General features: G+C 36.2%; 1 non-coding gene across 1 annotated transcript; it reads right to left on the bottom strand.

Moving 5' to 3' along the window:
- Positions 1-4,519: 4,519 nt before the first annotated feature.
- On the bottom strand, positions 4,520-4,626 carry LOC141710037 (small nucleolar RNA R71). The gene has a single exon (XR_012570579.1). It is a non-coding gene; the product is annotated as a small nucleolar RNA R71 (small nucleolar RNA).
- Between the last annotated feature and the right edge of the window lie 15,101 nt (positions 4,627-19,727).

Below are 19,727 nucleotides of genomic sequence, written 5' to 3'. Positions count from 1 at the left end.
AGAATATATGATGACCTATACGTAACATAGAATATATTTTAATTTTGACTAATAAATTATTATATATAATCTAGTATCATATTCAACCCAATAATGGTATCAATGCCTAATTTATAATCTTGTATTTATTTTAATTATTTGGCCGATATAATGTTCATATCACCACATGTCTTGTATTGGTGATTTTAATCCAAAAAGTACTAAACAAACATACCGTATCATTATTGAACAAACATGTATAGTAGATTTTTATTCCGTATAAGTGTAATGATCATTAGATATTGATATTCATCTCTTATATGTAATAATATCATATAAATATTGAGTAAACTCATATTACAAAATTTTCTTTATTTATTTGTATACCTGTATGCATGATTATTAGATTCTAATAGTCATTTATTTTATGTATTAGCATAGATTTTAATATAACTATTACTTTAAAAAGTATAATATCATTACTTAAATATATGTTATGTGTTTATTCATTTATCGTTTTCATAATGTTTTTTATTTTATATGTTAAATATTGATTAGTATTATTATTCTAGTAGTAACTTAAAATATTTAAAAATATATAGGTACCTAAATCAACCAATATATATATATATGGTATTCTATAACTCTCATATCACCTAACAAATATATAATAAGTGTATGATTAAAAACATAAACGACATATTTGTATAGTGATATTGAAGTGTGCATGTGAGTTGCTGGACTTAAATTGGATCCTTATTGGCAACTTTGTTTCTTTAAATATAGGGTTAAGGAGCGAAAAACACCATGTGGTTTATGTACATGAGCGATTACACTCTTGTGGTTAAAAGTGGACCAAATAAACCTAAAAGCTTGCAAATATGCAGCAAAAAACACACACTGCTGAATTCTTTTAACATATATTAACTTTAAATTGATAAAGATATGGTACTTGTTATATTAGCATGATCAATGTTAGTAGCTTCAGTTAAAACCATCTCACAGTCCCTTTAATTTGTTAGATCATTGTAAACAAAACTTAAAAATTTCAATTTTCAAATAATCGAAAAAATTAATACATAAATATCCATGAAAAGAAGCATATAAAAACTATCTTAACTAAAAGTGAGTAAATGTTTCCAATGCTAAAACGATAAATCCCTACATAGCCATAAGAAAATACGGTCAATCCAAAAAACAAAAATTCCTGATTTTTATTAGCTTTGTCGTAGTTATTTCATTTCTCCTAGTTATCTTGATGTGATACTATTTCTCCCTCTCTGTTGTAATCCATATGGATGGATCAACATAGATGTCATATTCATTGATCCACCAACCTCTATAATCCCTATACGTCTATTTACTTGAGATGTACTTAATGCTTGACCAAATCCTTAAATTTTCTCTACTTGATGCTCCATCTCGTTAGGAATAGGAAATGTCAAAATCGGATAAGAAGAATAAGGCAATGTCCCATCAGTACATTGCACGATATTTCTTCCCGTTTACAAAATAATACATGATAAAATTGAAGTTAATAAGTGAAACCCAAATTTAAGTCAATAAATTAAAGAAGGAAATGCTTATACAAAAACTCAAAGCACCGGTAATTTTATCATAAAGTATACCCATTCTTGAACTTTTGTCGCTTTGTGAAGTGAATTGTTCTAGCAGCCTATCTCATTTGTTTTAATGTTCTTTTTCGTGAAGTTTCAGCTGAATCTTGGACTATAGTTTTCTCAAGATGAGGTGTAGAGCTTTTTTTCTTTTGGGATCTTTAATGAACAAACATAAAAAATTAAAGTAAGAAGCTATGATAAAAAATTAATTGTAACATTTGTACGCTAGTATCTTACCTGTCCAAAATTTTCAAAATCAACAACTGTTTGTGGTATTTTAGAAGTATTCTCTGGATTCAAAATCTGTTACAAGATATAAAACATGAGTATAAATTAGAACAAAGAGAAAAATAAAATATATAAACTTAATTAAAAAGCAAAGAAATTTGTTTATTTACCTTACATTTTTACAGGTTCTAGTATTATGTCCTTGTTGGTTGCATTTATTGCACGTCACGCTTTCCTTTCCTTATTAATATTTTTCAGGATCTTGGTATCTCTTCATTCATGGAACACGTTATCTTTTTTTTTGGGCTTACGGGATGTGATTCAACTTTAGGAGCCTCTATTGGTTGATGCTAAGGGGATTTTATATCCACTTGGAATGCTTTATTGCAAGCTTAAATTAATGTATTTTGGACTCAAGTTGTTGGTATTTTGATGTGTTTTTGTGTTATTACATTTCAGGTATCAGTTATAGGAAGAAATAAGCTTTTAAAGGAAATATGATAAAAAATGATCAGATTTGGAAGCCAAGGCCATTGTCAAGTTGTAGAGAATCTCGATAGCTTCGCGTGGGCAGTTGAATCGCCTAAGGGTGTGTTTGGTATTGCTGTTGCAGACAGTAACATCAGCTTTTCGCTGAAAAGCAGTTAAAAAACTGTTTGGTAAAATTTAAAAGCGGCTTTTCTGAAAAGTGCTTTTGGCTTAAAAGCTTCTATTAGAGAAACTAAGTCCCCCCATGATTTTAGAAAAAGCTGATTTTCAGCTGTTGCGGGAAGCAGATGCTGATTTCACCATTAAACCTTACCAAAAGCATCATTATTTTTAATTTTTTGCATCAAAACATATACGAATCAAAAAAATTATCAAACAGTCATCTGATTTTTACAACAACACTTTTTCCAGCAGCACTTTTTCTAACAGCACAACAATTTTTAACAGCAATCCCAAACTGAGCCTAATTCTGACGAGTAGAACTCAAGTTATGGCCAAAACAAGATTTATCAGAAATTTTTCCAGACAGGAGCTGAGCGCCCGCCCAGAGAGCTGAGCAGCCGCCCAAGGCGTGACTGGTCGCTGATTTCGCTGAAAAAGCCTTTTTTGAGCGGAATTTGACGATTTTAAGGGTCCAGGTCCACTAGGGGCGTATATATACTTAAAAAAAGGGTTTTCATCATCCGGGAAGATTGGGATACCAAGGAGAAGACCTAGAAGCACAGAACAACTCCGAAAAAGAAGATCTTGTTTTCAACTTGTGATTCTTTGAATTAGTTGTAACTTTGGATGCTCGTTTTCGTTCTTATTGAACCTAGATCTCGTTTATTCGTACTTTGATTATTATTCAGTTTATTAAGACTTTGTTTATACCATGCTTTCATATGAACCCATGGTGACGATGAGTTCGATTATGGGCTAATCGTTGTCATGGGATTCTAGCGGATTTATTTATGGATTTCAATAGTTAATTGTTGTGATATCTTGATGTGTGGTGATTGATTGATATCCTAGTATTGGTTGTACTTATTCGTCTTGTGTGCGTAGCTAACATATAAGATAACGTGTTAATCTCTATTGAAGCGACAGTGAATATAGAGGTTTAGAACTTGCTATGCTAGCATAGGTTCATGTATTGTATGCATGATTAGTAGGTAACTCTAACTGTTTTACTTGCCCTATGTAATCAAGATAGATAACTTATGCTTAAACTGTTATGTTGTCAAATTCTATAGACATATAGGGTCTCAATATAATTGGTGCCTATTCAGCTTCTATCTCTTTTGTGGATGTCTGGTAGAATGGTACTCGTGTAATGAAAGTTGGCGTTTATCAGTTTCGTGTTATCTGATTAGTGTCATCACCATCACATGCTAAGATTAAGAACAATAAGGCTATTGAATGAAGTATTTAATGAAGTTAGAATCCCATATTTGTCATATATATTAATTCAACCTCAATTCTCTTAGTTAATGTTATTTAGTATAATCTCTTAGTTTAATAAAAACCCAATTTGTTATTTGTCTTAGCATTGAGCGATAACCATACATTGTTGCATAGGTGCATAAATTTAACTTAACCTAAACCAGTCTCTATGGGAACGAATCTGATTTATATCTTATACTACCTGCGAACGCGTATACTTGCGTGAATATTAGCGCGTGTTTTCGCCCTAACAAGTTTTTGGCGCCGTTGCCGGGGACTCGGTGTTAATTTTTAGTTTATGTGCTTGTCATCAGTGGTCGTTAAAGTTCACTGACTCGGATTCTTTTACTTTCACGGTTTATTTATTTGTGTTTCAGGTACTCATTACAATGGGAGATCCAACAACACGAACGAAAGCCTTGATGGATTTTTCTCAACCCAAGATCAATGACATTCAATCTAGCATTATCCGGCCAGCTATCACAGCTAATACCTTTGAGATCAAGCCTGGCATAATTCAATGGGTACAGACTTCAGTCCAGTTTGGGGGTTCTCCAACAGAAGATCCCAATACACACATTAGGGATTTCATAGAGATCTGCGATACCTTCAGGTTCAATGGTGTTTCTGAAGATGCTGTGAAGCTGAGACTGTTCCCATTCTCTCTGAGGGACAAGGCTAAGAGCTGGTTATACTCTCTACCAGCTGGTTCGATTACTACTTGGGAAGATCTTGCTCAGAAGTTTCTTACTAAATTCTTCCCTATGGCGAAGACAGCTGCACTCAGGAATGCTATTACTCAATTTGCGCAGCAATCAGGAGAATCTTTATATGAAGCTTGGGAGCGCTTCAAGGAGACGCTTAGGAAGTGTCCTCATCATGGAATTCCTGATTGGATGATCATCACTTGTTTTTACAATGGGTTGGGAGCACAGTACATACCCATGCTCGATGCAGCAGCAGGTGGAGCATTATGGGCACAGAACTATGATGAAGCTTATGATCTAATTGAACTGATGGCTGCTAATGAATATCAATATCCATCCCAGAGATTGCCACAGAGCAAGGTAGCAGGAGTTCTTGAGGTGGATACAACTACGGCTATCACTGCTCAACTAAAGGCGTTGTCTATGAAGATCGATTCTCTAGCTAACTATGGTGTTAAGCAGATAATTAGTGTTTATGAGCTGTGTGCAGGTCCGCATGTGACAGAGTAATGCGCTATATCTAGTGAATCAACTCAGTTTGTGAGCAACTTTCAGAGATCACAGCAACCAGTTCCAGACACTTATTATCCTGGCAACTGGAATCATTCTAACTTCAGCTGGAGCAACAATTAGAATGCGATGCAACAACCATTCCAGCAGTTTGAAAATAAGCTATTCAACCCTCCTGGTTATTAGCAACAAATTACACCAAAACAACAAACTCATGGCAACAAATTACACCAAAACAACAAACTCATGGTGCATGTCTATCTTCGAATAAAAAATCTGAATTGGAGGAGTTGCGGCTTATGTGCAAAAGCCAGGCTGTTTCTATCAAGACTCTGGAGAACCAAATAGGGCAAAATGCTAATGCCTTATTAAATCGACCACCAGGAACGCTTCCTAGTGATACAGAAACAAATCCAGGCAAAAGGGAAGTTGAAGAACAGGTGAACGCCATCACCTTAAGGTCTGGAAAGGTCACAAGCCCCAAAATTCAGCAAGACAAAGAGCCTGAAAAGTCTCAAGTTCCAGAATCTGAAGTTTTGGCTGAAGATGATGTGCAGAAGGAAGTAGAGGTGGAACCAAGGAAGACTACCGTGGAACACACTCCTCCTGAGGGTAATACAGGGGAGAAACAGATCTATCCTCCACCTCCTTTTCCTAAGAGGTTGCAGAAGAAAAAGCCGGATAAGCAGTTTGAGAAGTTTTGGAGGTGTTCAAGAAACTTCATATCAACATACCTTTCGCTGAAGCTCTTGAACAGATGCCTAGCTATGCGAGGTTTATGAAAGGTATTCTCTCTCGGAAAGTGAAGCTCGATGACTTAGAGACTGTTGCTCTAACGGAGGAATATAGTGCTGTGCTGCAACAGAAGTTGCCTCTGAAGCTTAAAGATCCTGGAAGCTTCACTATTCCTTACACCATCGGAAACTTGTCGTTCGACAAGTGTTTATATGATTTAGGAGCTATCATCAATCTGATGCCCTTATCTATCTTCAAGAAGCTTGGTCTGCCTGATCCAAAACCAACATACATGTCATTGCAACTATTTGACCGTTCCATCGCTTATCCACGAGGTATAGTGGAGGATGTCTTGGTCAAGGTGGATAAACTCTTCTTCCCTGCTGACTTTGTAATTCTTGATTTCGAGGAAGATAAGAAGATTCCCATCATCTTGGGAAGACCATTCTTGGCTACAGGCCGAACTATGATCAATGTGCAAAAAGGAGAGCTTTCGATGAAGGTTTACGATCAAAAGGTCACTTTTAATGTGTTCAAGGAAATAAAGTTACCCACAGCTAAAAAGGAGTGCTTTAAAGTAGAGCAATTACAGGTTTTGAATGCACCTCAGTGGAAGAGGAAGTTAGATATGCCATTCGATTCTCTTGGGTTAGCAGTGTTAAAATTTTCGGAGGAGCGTTTGGAACCATTTATTCAAGAAGCTCCCACACTTGAGCTCAACCGAATGCCAGATCACTTGAGTTATTCATTCTTAGGTGCACCCCCTGACAAGGGGTTTGGATATACTTTTGACGATGTAGAGGGTAGCCGAAAGAACTTTCCAGTGCCTACAGAGGGTTCTTCTTATGCGCCACAGGTAGTTGATAGGATTGGTGTTGGTGATGAGCAGTACAGGCGAGTGACTAGGCATATGGAGGCCATGCATGCCATTCACCATCATTTTGCTGAAGATTTGACACACGCTTTCGGTACTATTTTTTGAGACACCAGTGGCAAGGTTGATTGGCCACCTTGTTAGTCCCTTAACAATGTAACAAGAATTACAGAAGGAGGGTTGAATGGAATTCTTGAAATTTTTCTTTAATAAAAATGTTCTAACTCAAATATATATATAAATGTGAATTGATTAGCAGAATGCGGAATAGTTACTTGAAATGAATCAAAACACAAGTAATTAAAAACAAGAGTCTTTAAAAACTTTCTGGTGGATTTGAATGATTCCACCAGAGATATATAATATATATCGAGAGAACTCTGTGTGCAAAAAGCTCACAGCTGCTTACAAAATGATAACAACTAAGAACGAGAGAAATGCTAAGAATACAGCTTACAAATATTTCTCTCTTGGTTGCTTAGTTCCTTTATTACTATTCTATTGCTGCTTCTTGGTTTATATATATCACCAAGATTACAAAGTAATAAGACAGGATAATTAAAACAAAAACTATCAAGTCTAATACAATGCTACTTCATTACTCTATTCCAGCATCTTTGAATATCTTCATAATAGCATGGAAATGGGCAATGCTTCTTTGTTCTCGAAAACCCATTTGAATAGGCTACCACATTCCATTTGCATACACTCGACGCATGTGACTGTGTTGTCACTGTCAACAGATATTTGAATTCTTTATCCGTCGGGTTTATGATCATCCGTCGAGTTATTGATCATCCGTCGGGTTGTTGATCATCCGTTGAATTCATTGTTGTTTATCCGTCGGGTAGCAATCATGCATTTGACTCCATTTCATTTATGCAGAATTACAAGACATCATCTATGTACAATTTATCAACCTATTCTGCATATCTAGTTAAAGTCAACGTGACTTAAGTACTACTACAGATTCTAAACAATGTGTATGCAGAAATGTGCTACAGACTTATTGTTACATAAGTTACTCACTCGATGGATAATAAGTCATCATCCATTGGGACCAAAATGAGTTATCCGTCGGGACTGTAATCCTTATCCATCGAGTGCTACATTTTCAAAAAGTAAAATCTACCAAGGTGTTTTGTTCATAAAATCATCAAGTACACAACATATACACAACAATCTCCCGCAATTTATGTCTACTGGAATTGTAGCCATAAATTAAGAGATACTTGATGATAACAAAACACCCTAAAAATACAACTTTAAAAGATAATAGATAATACTGAAAAGTGCTTCAATTAACAAAATGTACAAAGTTTTGCTCACAGTCATTTTCAAGACGCTCCTCTAGCCTGAGCAGATTTATCTAGTTTCTTGAAGGTCTGGATCTCTTTCCAAGCTTTCTGTTATTTTCTTCAATCTGATTTTGGAGCTGCCTGTGGAATTCCAGTTCATCAGATTCTGAGAGATTTAGCCTTTCTTGCATTTCCAAGAGAGTCTCATTGCTAGAGATGCTCATTTGATCTTCTAATCTGAAAAATATTCTCACTCCTTTGTCATCCATGAACTCCATCAGCCAGTAGGGCCTTAGATGCACTCTTCTCCCTGTGTAAGGGATGATTAGAGTCTTTGGGAGTGCATCTTTAGCTCTAACACTCCTTAGTTCTTCAATCTTCTTCAGTACCAATCTTCTTGCAGTAACATTGAACCCAAAGTTCTTCTTGAAAGATGAATAAACCTTAATTAGTACAATTTGGCTTTATAGAAGGATCCTGTGAAGTGGCCACTGAATCTCCTTTCCTCCCTTGTACTTGAACACTAACCTTTCAGGTAGGTTTCTGTATGCATCAATTCCTCTCACTTCTTCTAGTTCATCTAGATAGAGATTTAGATCAGAAAACTCCTTGATGTCACACAAGTACATATAATCTCCTTTGTTGACTTTAGATTGAGCTTTAACTAGAGATTTGGATTTGAGAGGTGACAACTTTACTTTCTTGACTGCTATTGACTTTGTTCTTTTTGGCTTGCTGAGGATTGGTAAATTGAAGTCAGGAATTGGTATGTCTTCCCATTCTATTGGCTCATCCTTAGGCACAATAGGTTCACAATGAATGTTTCTGTAAGGATCCACCACCTTGATATCTTTAAATACCATAGAGGGTTTTGATGCTTGAGTTTTAGTTGAAGTGGACTCCTTGGGAAACTGATTCTCCAATTCCTTATCAACAATGTCCAGTTTCCTTTTGGTTCTTTTAGCCAATTCCTTGATTCTTGGAGACTTCTTCTGTTGTTCAACTTGCTTCTTTGGATCATGAGATTCAATGATTTCAGATGGCTGAGCAGGAGTTTGTTGTGATGAAGTTACAACATGTAGCTTGGCCAAGATAACAATTTGCTCTTTCTTTTGTTTAGCCTTTTTAGCATCTAGAGCAGCTTGCTTCTTTTCCTGCTTCAATCTAGCCTTTTCCTGCTTCAATCTAGCCTTTTCTTCTCTCTTTGCTTGAGCAAATTGAGGATGTCCAGCCACCACACAATTTTTTTTCCCATTCCTGAAAATTTTAGCAATTCTCTTTTTGGAAGCTGAATCAGCTGGATCTTTATAGAAAACAATTGACCTTGATAGAAGCTTCTTTTCATCAGGCTTAGGTGTCTCATACACAGTATCCAAAGGGTTCTTTAATGATAATTTTGGATAATTTACCCTTGGTTTGAGAATTATTTCAGCCTTTGGAGGTTTGATGCAGGATGACTGTCCCCTTTCCAGATAGTCCATGCTCATCTCATTCACAGAAATTTGCTTGACTTGAGAGTGATGTATGGATGACTTTACTGGCTCCTTGACTAGTCCAAACTTCTTTTGTATATCCTCATCAATCTTCTCCCAGTTGATTGACTTCAACTGCTTCATTTCAGCTGCTCTAATATTGGCTGCTGCTTCATTTATCAGATCTATACTGTTTGTAACTGGTGGCTTTGAGATAGTAATTGAAGGCACAATTACTTTACTGATTTGAATTTGAAGCTTCTCCCCCTCACTTGGTCCTTTCTCCCCCTTTTTGTTATCATCAAGTTGAGCAGAGGAGGGGGTTTGAGCAGCCACCAGTTTTTGAAGTAAATCTGTCTGTTGGGCTTGATGAAGATGAATGGCTGTTAAAGATGCTTCCATGGCTGACATTCTTGTATCCAATGCATCTATCTTGGTTGCAAGATCAGAATTCCTTAATTGCCTCTTGATGTCAAGCATTTTTAGCTTCTGAAAGCTTATAGTCCATTTTATATGAAATGGACTTCTTCATCTCCTCAATATCACCCTTGATGGTGTTTACATCCCTACTATGTTGGAAGCCTTGAATTTGTTGAAGTTGCAGATAGGCTAGATGTGCCTGAAGGAGCTTCTTGGTGCTGGCATTTGAAGTGGTTAAGGATTCCCAGCTTCTAGAATACCTCAACAAAATGGAATAGTTGAAAGAAAGAATAGAACATTAGTTGAAGCTGCTAGAATAATGCTGCAAGATGCCAAGTTGCCAACAAGTTTCTGGGAAGAGGCTGTTAACACTGCATGTTACACTCAGAACAAATATCTCATTGACAAGGCACAAGGCAAATCACCTTATTCAATCATGTCTAAAAGGAAGCCTACTGTAAACTATCTTCGTGTTTAGAAGCAAGTGTTACATTTTGAAAGACAACTCTGAATATGTGGGAAAATTTGACTCAAAAGTCTTTGAAGCAATTTTTCTGGGATATTCACTGGAAAGAACAGCCTACAAAATCTATGTGATTGATCAAAAGAAGATTATGGAGAGCACAAATGTGACTTTTGATGATGACAAGTGTCCAGGCTTGGAATGCCTTGATGATAATAAAGTTGAAGCCCTTGCTTTTGAAAACCTCAATATTTGATGGATGTAAAGAGGATTTTCAGATATTTAAAGGTAACTCCAAACTTGGGATTATGGTATCCTAAGGGAACTGGTTTTGAAGCTGTTGGTTACACAGATGCAGATTTTGCTGGATGCAGGGTTGACATGAAGAGTACTAGTGGAAGCTGTCAATTTCTTGGACAAAGACTTGTACCCTGGTATAGCAAGAAACAACAATCTGTATCAACTTCTACAGCTGAGGCTGAATACATAGCTGCAGGAAGTTGTTGTGCTCAAGTGCTTTGGATTAGAAATCAGCTAATGGACTATGGCCCAGTGTTACACAAAATTTCCATTATGTGTGACAATACTAGTACTATATCTATAGTGGCTAATCCAGTTAACCATTCTAGAACAAAGCACATTGATGTAAGGTACCATTTTATTAGAGAACATGCTGCAAATGGTACCATTGAGCTCATTTTTGTTCCAATAGAAAAATAATTAGCTGACATTTTTACTAAACCTTTGGATGAAGCAACTTTCACTGGACTTGTAGGTGAAATTGAAATGCTTAATTCTTCATCCAAAGGCAATGACTCAGCTAATATTTTGCAATAGATTAATCTCCAGTAAATCAAAATTAATTTGATTTAATTGGAAATTAACTGAAATATGAACTATAAATATTTCAGAAATATCTGCATATTTATTTTTCAAAATTCTAAATTCAACTTGGAATTTTTTAAATTCTAAGTAAGCTGCTCAGTTGTTAATTCACATTCTTAATATGTAAAATTAACACAAGACATAATTACAAAAATCAAAAGTATATAGAGAACTGAGTTCTCGATAAGTCTAATTGACTTCTCGACAAGTCATTTTAGGACTTCTCGAGTGAGTTCTCGACAAGTCAATTCAATGACTTCTCGAGTGACTTCTTGATAGACTTAAAAATGACTTATCAATAAGTCCTTGTAGAGTTCTCTAGTAGTGTTAATTCACAGAGTTCTCCACAAGTACAATTTTTGACTTATCAATAACTTAGAACTGAAATAATTTAATAAATTATTTTGGTAAAATACTTTTGGAAAATTTATTCTAATTTTTATTTTGAATTTATTCAAATAAAAGTTGGAATTAATTCAGTCCATTTTTGGACAAACTGGGTATTTATTTGACATCTCGATAAGTCAATTTTTAGTTCTCTATAAGAGTAATTTAAAATGACTTCTCGATATGTATTTCATTTCTTAAAATGACTTCTCGATAGACAAACTCCAAATGCCTATTTTTGAGTTCACGACAAGTCATTTACTTTTACTATAAATACCCAGACTTCTCGATACAAACATTTACTTACAACTTTCGAGATCTCAAGTGACCTAGCTTTCAATCCAAAACCGATTTCTCTCTCATTTTTCATCCTTTCTCAGAAATTTTTCTTACCCACTCATTCTCATCAATCAATAATGGCTCTAAATGTTGCAAGAACATCTATCCCAGAGAAAGGAACCAATTATCTTGCTTTTTCTGATGCAAACCAAGCCCCTTATAGTTTCAAGGGGTTTGTGAAATTGTTGGCTGAATCCTATCTTGCAGGTGCTTTGACTGCAAATCCAGTACTGTATCTAGATGTGCTGCATGAATTCTGGACTACAACTGTAGTGAGGACAGATGTAAAAAACAACTCTCTCTATGGTGGTGACAAGCACAATTGGAGGCCAACTAATAGAATTCAATGACAGAGATGTGAATAGAGCTTTGGGGCTACCAACTGAGAATCTGGTGGAGGTACCAACTACTGATGAGCTGACTGAGTTCATGGACTTCATCAACTATGGTGGAAGAATCAACATGTCAAGCTTAAACAGGACCAATCTGAGGAATGAGTGGTCTTTCATCTTTGACTCTGTGGTAAGGGCCTTTACTTGTAGGAAAACAAGATATGACAACATTTCAAGTATTATGCAAAAGCTGGTGTATTCAATTGCCCACAACAGACACTTGAATGTTGGGTCTGTTGATCCTGGAAGAGCTTGCAACCAGGCTAAAAATGCCCATGTCAGCTAGAGGTAAGGAAATTTTCTTTCCTATATTTATTATTTCCACTTTGAATCATAAAGTAGCAGACATACACTTACTGAATGGAATAGATAGCACAAAAGTAGGGAATTATAAGTAAGTGTCCAAAATAATATTTGGCTCACTTACTACAAAGAATAAAGTAAATGTAAGTCTGAAAATCACTCCATTTATGTTGGAGAGGTTTAGGACTTACCCTTATCCTATGCTTGACATGAGATCTAATATACAATCTAGCTCAGCTATGATCCCTGAACCTGTGAAAGTACAAGCGCAGGAACACCAACAAGGATCTTCCCAAGCTGCAACCATTCTTTCAAAACCTTTAGAAGCTAGGCAACCAACCACCTCATCTTCTCAAAAGGATGAGGTGAGTAAAAAGAAAAGAAAGGGGCAACCATAACTGTAGTAACTAAGAGTAGTGAGGACATAGCTGAGAAAGAGTCACCCTTGGTCAAGAGATCCAAAAGGAGTAAACAAACTGAGCTAACCACTCTAGCCACCTTTGCATCCTCCTAACAGAATGCAGTTGTAAAACCAACCAGTAGTGAGTCTTCACAGCCTGCACACAAAGCAATTCCAGTGTATGGTAGGAGAAACAAGAAAGGCACACACAGTGAGGGCACATCTCTTAAAGCTCCCTCATTCATTCAGGGGGAGCTGCCAACACTCACAACTGAACACCAAATTCTTATGACTCAAATTTCTTCTATTCCAATTCCACTTGAATCCACTTCTCAAGTGCAACAAAAATCAAGTGACTTAGCTCAAGAAGCTTTGCTCACCACCCAGACACTCCATTTAGACGGTGAGAGGCTACATGCTGGGTTAGACCTTGATGACACCATCACAAACATGGGGGATTCATCAGTTTTTAATGAAGACCGCATAGATACTTCTAATGCACCTTCATGTGTAAAACAGTCTTCACTGTCTGAAAGGTTTGAGGGTAGTACTCCTGAGGGGGAGCTATCTAAATCTTCTCCAATTTAATTGGAGGTTCATCAAGTAGGGACAACTCCGCTCACAACTCTAGTAGAAACTTCCTTGGTAGTTGAAGCTAGAAGTATAATTGCCCATGATCCTGTCATATGGGAGGCAAGTATAGCACATTCAAGTGCCAGTGTGTTGCAAGACACAAAAGGGTTTGGGGCTGGTGTACATGACAGTAACCCAGTCAAATCCCCTTCAATTCAATTGGAGGTTCCCACTATAAGTGGAGGACAACACACTGTCAAAACCACAGATCAATCTGTGAGTCAAACTGTGACTTCAGTCACAGGTGTTTCTGAACCATCCTCCCCATAACCTCACATTCTCTCTCAGTGGCTGCAAGAATCTGGCTCTCAACCAAATTCTGTAGATGATCTACTAGTGGAGCAGATTTCTGGACTGACCAACATCTCTCAGCATCTTCTGACTTCCAACATGAGCAATCAAGATTATCAAGCTATCATGCTTACACACAATGAAGAAGTTGAGAACCAGAAAGAGAAAATTGTAAATGATGCAGAGTAAGATGGAAATATGGATTCATGGCTATCTGATGACTTTGTATTTAAAATGGATCAAGTCTCTGCCAAATTCAGGGAAGAGTATGTTACTATCCTTGGAAGCAATGCAAAGGCTTTGACTCCACAAGAAGTATATGATGCAGTCACAGAAGTGCATAAAGCTCAACTCAAGGCTTTTCACCTTTTTGGTAAAGCTATTGAAGTCAAATTGACTGATCATGAAGACAGGATCAGGAAGATGGTGAGGGAAAAGATGGATGAACTCATTCCCTCTCAAACTGAGATCAAAAATCAATTCAAACACTTCTCAGACCAAATGTCCAGATATGATCTCAGTGGGGTAGATAAAGGCATGACTCAACTAAAGGACTCCTTTGTTACCTTGCACAAGCAAGTTCAAAATCATATCACTAACTCTAATGACACAAGGTTGAAGCTAGATCAGATGCACACTGAAAGATACACTCCTTCTCCCTTGGTCATGGATGAAATTCAGAAATTTGTGCAAGCTACATTTGGGTCCTCTACTGCTGTCTCTACATCAAGCTCCCATAAACCTGTATCTACATCAACAAATCTACAGATTCAATCTCTACAAGGTCAAGTCACTACATTGCAAGACTCTAACTCTTCTCTCACTGCACAAGTTCAGGCCTTGACATCTCTTGTCAAGAGCCAACAAATAGATATCCAAACCCTGGTGGACTCCCATAAGCATCTTCAAATGCAAAATTCTATAGCTTTGGGAGCCATCATGGCCAAACTCAACATACCACTACCTTCTCTACCTGAACAAGTAAGGCCTAAAATTCCTACTCCCCTCCTCATGCATGTCAACAAGACTAAGGGGGAGATAGAGGCTAGATTGACACAATCAAGGTCATCTCAACAACAAGTCCAGGGTGCTGAAAAGAAATTGTCTAAAGAAGTTGATCTTGACATGGATAGACTTATTAGGGCTGCTGAAGGACCTAGTCTAAGTAGAGAGTTTGATGAACTACTCAAAGCCTTAAAAGCTTCTTTCAACAACAATCTCTTCACATACAAAAAGGCCCTGGACAAGACAATTAATTTTATAAGAGTGATCATGGTCAATCAGGAGAACTTTTTGCACAAGAGAATATTGATCAATGCAAATGACTGAGGGACAAACAGATGTATGCAGGTGTCCCTCAATTACCTTATCTCAAGAAGGGCGTCTGAGTTAGATATCTTCATCAGCAAAGTTAAAGTTATAACTCGTGAAGATACCATGCTATTAACTGATTTGAGAGATGCTCAAGTGGCTGCCTTTCTTGAAGCATATCTACAGCCAAGCAAGGGTATAACATATATTTGTCCAAATACCAAATAATTTAAACATTTTAATATCCCCAAACAGTGTGTCATGAGTAACAAGAAGCTTATCATGATCCTTGGAACTGGTTTAAAAACCAAGAAAAACAAGAACAATGATGATATGGAAATGATAAAGCTACTGAGGAGATATCTGGATAATACAGAAGCCAACTTGCCAAAAAACAGATCAACAAGGATGATTTGGATGATGATGAACAGAAGAAAGATGATCAAAATCCTTCTGGCTCAAATCCAAGTCAATCCAGTAAGCCATCTGGCAGCAAGAGTGGAGAGAAGAAGAAGGAGGATGACAAGAAAGATGAAGAAAAGAAGAGAAGAAGTGAGAGGAGAAGCAAAAAGCTTCATGATGGCTCAGAACCACATCAAACCCTAAAAATCCAAACACAACTAGCTCAAACCTCAGCTCAACCTAAAACATCAACTATCTCAAACATCAAACCACCTCAATCCTCAAAGCCAAAGTTTCTGTACAAACAAACAGCCAACTCTTTCCTAAAGATTCCAATCACCTCAAGCCAAACTATTCTCAAGAAAATGACAACCCTACCTTTAGCCAAACCTTCACTAAAATTCAAGCACAAATTTGTTGGGAGAAAACCTAAGAAAGTCAAGTCTACAAAGAAAGAAGAAGTCACTGAAAGGGCCATCTGGAATTGCTTTAAAGAGTCTGACTTTCTACCTCTAAATTGGTGTACCTCAGATAAAGATCATTTCCAATATCTAGCTGAGGAAATTGTTAGAGTCTGGGTTGTATCCCTGAGAGAAGTTATAATTTATTTTGAAGATGGGATATTCACTTTTCTTGGCAATGACTTAATGGATTCCTTGTCACCAACAGAAATTAAGAGGGTAATAAGCTTGTTAAAGGACAAGGATACTGCTACAAGGGCATGGAGATCAGTTCTAGCTGAATGGTTGATTGAAAGGGAGGAAACAAAGAAAAGAAATGAGGCTGAAGCTGAAGAAAGAAGAATGAGGTATGATGAAGAGATTGAGATGTACATAAAAAGATCTGAAGAGTTGAAAGCAAAAGGAATGAGCAGAATCTCCAAGGATGGAAGATTTCTAAACATCAAAGCTGGTGGATTCTCAAGATTCTGCATAAAATTTCTAGACAGTGGTTATCCTAAGGTAGCAAGACAAAAACTTGTAGAAGCTCTAAGTGGAACACCTATTATAGAAGAACTTGAAATTCTTGACCACTTAAAGGATCAACTTAGAGAAGAAGCATACACAAAACTATCTTTACCTGGAACTTGTAACCATTGAACCTTGTGAATATTATGCTGTACAAATTGTAATTCTATCAAGCTTTGTGTATTAATTTTATTTTCCATCATTTTAAACTTGGGGTTAGTCTTGTTAACATGCATGAATTTTTGTTAAGCAATCTTCTCACAAATTGGGGGAGATTGTTGTATAAGAGATGCATGTACCTTAACAAGACTAAGACATTTTGTCAACCCTAAGTAAGTTGTATTGTTATCTTAGTTTGTATTTGTACTTGTAACACTTAAAGTCTGTAAAAATGTAAAGGAGCAGAGTAGAGTCTTTTTCCTGAAACAGTACCAAGCCTAAGGATTCCATCTGGAAGAAGATCAAGGTGATCATGCCTCAGAAGAATTTTGAAGAAGCTTGGAGTTGAATAAACCTGTTTGGTGAAAAATACTCTAAGTCAAGATCTCTACAAGCCACAAATTTAGTGTAATAGAGAAGTCATTCCGGAACTCCAAATGACTTATCGAGAAGTCAGGAAAGCTACTAGAGAACTCAGAGAGATATCGAAAAGTCAAGAAGACATGAAGGTTGGAGATATCGACAAGTCATTTCTTCACTAGAGAACTCAGAGTTATCGACAAGTCTATATTCATTAGAGAACTCTGAGTTATCGATAAGTCAAATTCCACTAGAGAACTCAGAGATATCGATAAGTCAAAATTCACTAGAGAACTCTAAGTTGTCGACAAGACAAAGTGAAGATATAATGCTGAGAGATCTCGACAAGCTAAAGTTTCATTCGAGAACTCAGAGACCTCTATAAGTCAAATTCACTAGAGCATTAGAGATCTCGATAGGTCATTATACTTATCGAGATGTCAAGATCTCTATATGCATAATTGGAGATCTCGAGTAAAATTCTCAAAGTACAAAATCACAGACCAGTTCAATATTCAAGATTAAAAATCAACAAATAATCCAAACAGCTGGATTGACAAGTCTACAAAAAGCAGCTTGAAGAATGTGCAAGATCAATGGTTAAGATTTACTGACACAGGAAGATTAAAATTATCACAGGATGTTAAAGATATGTTAAGCCAGAAATGGAAGATCTACTTTTCTATAAATAGAATGACAAGTGACAGTTTAGAAAAGCTAATAGCATGTCTTATTGTACACTGTGTAAACCAGCAGTTAACTGAATTATAGAGTTAACACTGGTCCTTCAGTCAGTAGTAACAATTTAGATCAAATTTCTTATAACACTCTCAAGAAGAAGCTAAGCTCTTTATCAACAAAGAGCCTAGAAGTTTTGTAGCAAAACATTCTTAATTTTAATATAAAATTAAGTGAGTTTTGAAGATTTGTGTTCTTTATTTTCTGCAAGCTTAATTTCTGCATGAACACATTTTACTACAAAATTTAATTTACTTTGTTCAACCATAACATTCAAGAAAAACCCAAAAACATTAAAACACATTCACCCCTCTGTGTGTTATTCATTTCCTAACAATAAGTCAGTAAAACAAGCCTAGATTGTCGGGATTGGGTAGAGGGTTAGGATTAGGAATAGGAAATAGAAACTAAGACATCGTGAGGTTGAATGCGACTGTATAGTAGGTTTTCGGTACGATTTATGCGGCAATTTGAGATTCTTATCTTGCAATGTGATTTCCAAATAACGGCAATGGCAGATCCTATTTTCCCTGTATCATCTAATCATTCGGAGTCTTCCGTTCGAGGACCATCATCTTTACTCAGATTTGATTTGCACATTGTTCTTCCACCAGTTTTAACTGTATTACCTCATGTTATAATAGTTGCACCCCTTCAAGCTATTCTACGCTATTCTACCACCTCCTGATGTGAGACCATCTATTTAAGAACCTCCATCTGTTTATTTTTGTTCTACTGGACATTCAGTTATGAGTGTATCTTTTCAGTTTACCCTATACCCTGTTCTATACCATTAGTTTAAACCTGTCTTATGGAGCAACAGTACCTACGAGGATGGATTCGAGAGCTACAGTAAATGGTGAGTATATGAGATATTAATAAAGGTGAGAAGGAGTTTAGAAAAAGGATTCATGTGTTCTGGATAATAGCTGCTACCAGGTTAAAAGAAGCCATTAGTGAATAGGCCATCCATGACTAGCTTATGGAATGTACTAGATGACTTTTGAAAGAGAGTTAGAGAAGAGTATGGATCTGGAGTTTTCTTGAAGTTAAATGATGGTGTTATGATGATGTGATATATATATAGTAACAATGTGATTTGACATCAGTAGACTTATTTTATATAATAGACTTGTTGACTATTGGATGGACCTGTTGAACTTAGCAACTGCAAAAATTGATGATGGGAGTATTACGAGTAGGGAAGCTTTGAAGTGAAGTTACGAATAAGATAATATGCAGCGGTGACTGAAGTTTTATCGACTAATGCAGGCAAGATGGACCCAGTAAAGGATAAAGATAGATTGAAGTGAATGGACCTTTATGTGATTGATTATTTGTTATGGTTAAGGAGAACAACAACCAACTCATATAATAAAGACGACCAGATTTGCAATTTTTAAAATTTTTATTTTTTTAAATTTTTATTTTTTTTGAAAAAGACTTTCTTAATAAAATTTCCAAAAGCCCTTTTGAATAAAATAAGTTTTAAACATCGATTGTTAAGTTACTACTTGAGTTTCTTGTTTGTTAAGAAAACCCGAATTACCTGGAAGGGTACTTGTTTCAGACTTAGTATTGTTAATTTAGAGGACAAAGTAACCCGTAATTATGATTTTTTTTATTATTCTTAACAGAAAGGTGCAAATATTATTTGATAAGATTAACAGCAGAATCAGCGTACGGAGCAACTATTCATCCAATTACTAGGACTATCAAAGTTCAAAAAATTTATTGATTTAACAGAAGCCTGAGTATGACCAAAGAAGATTGGGAAGATTTCCAGACTTTTCTAAAGGAAGAACATTATTAATAAAAGAATCGATTTGTTGAATGATTAGTGGTTATTCTAAGTTGCAAAGATAAAACTTGAGGTTATCCGGTAAGAGCGTAATTATGATCGAATTGTTAATGTATTATACGTGCAGGTATGACGCTAA

The sequence above is a fragment of the Apium graveolens genome, chromosome 2, assembly GCF_009905375.1.
Source record: "Apium graveolens cultivar Ventura chromosome 2, ASM990537v1, whole genome shotgun sequence".
NCBI classification, from domain to species: domain Eukaryota; kingdom Viridiplantae; phylum Streptophyta; class Magnoliopsida; order Apiales; family Apiaceae; genus Apium; species Apium graveolens.
This window is presented reverse-complemented; position numbering and strand designations above follow the sequence as displayed.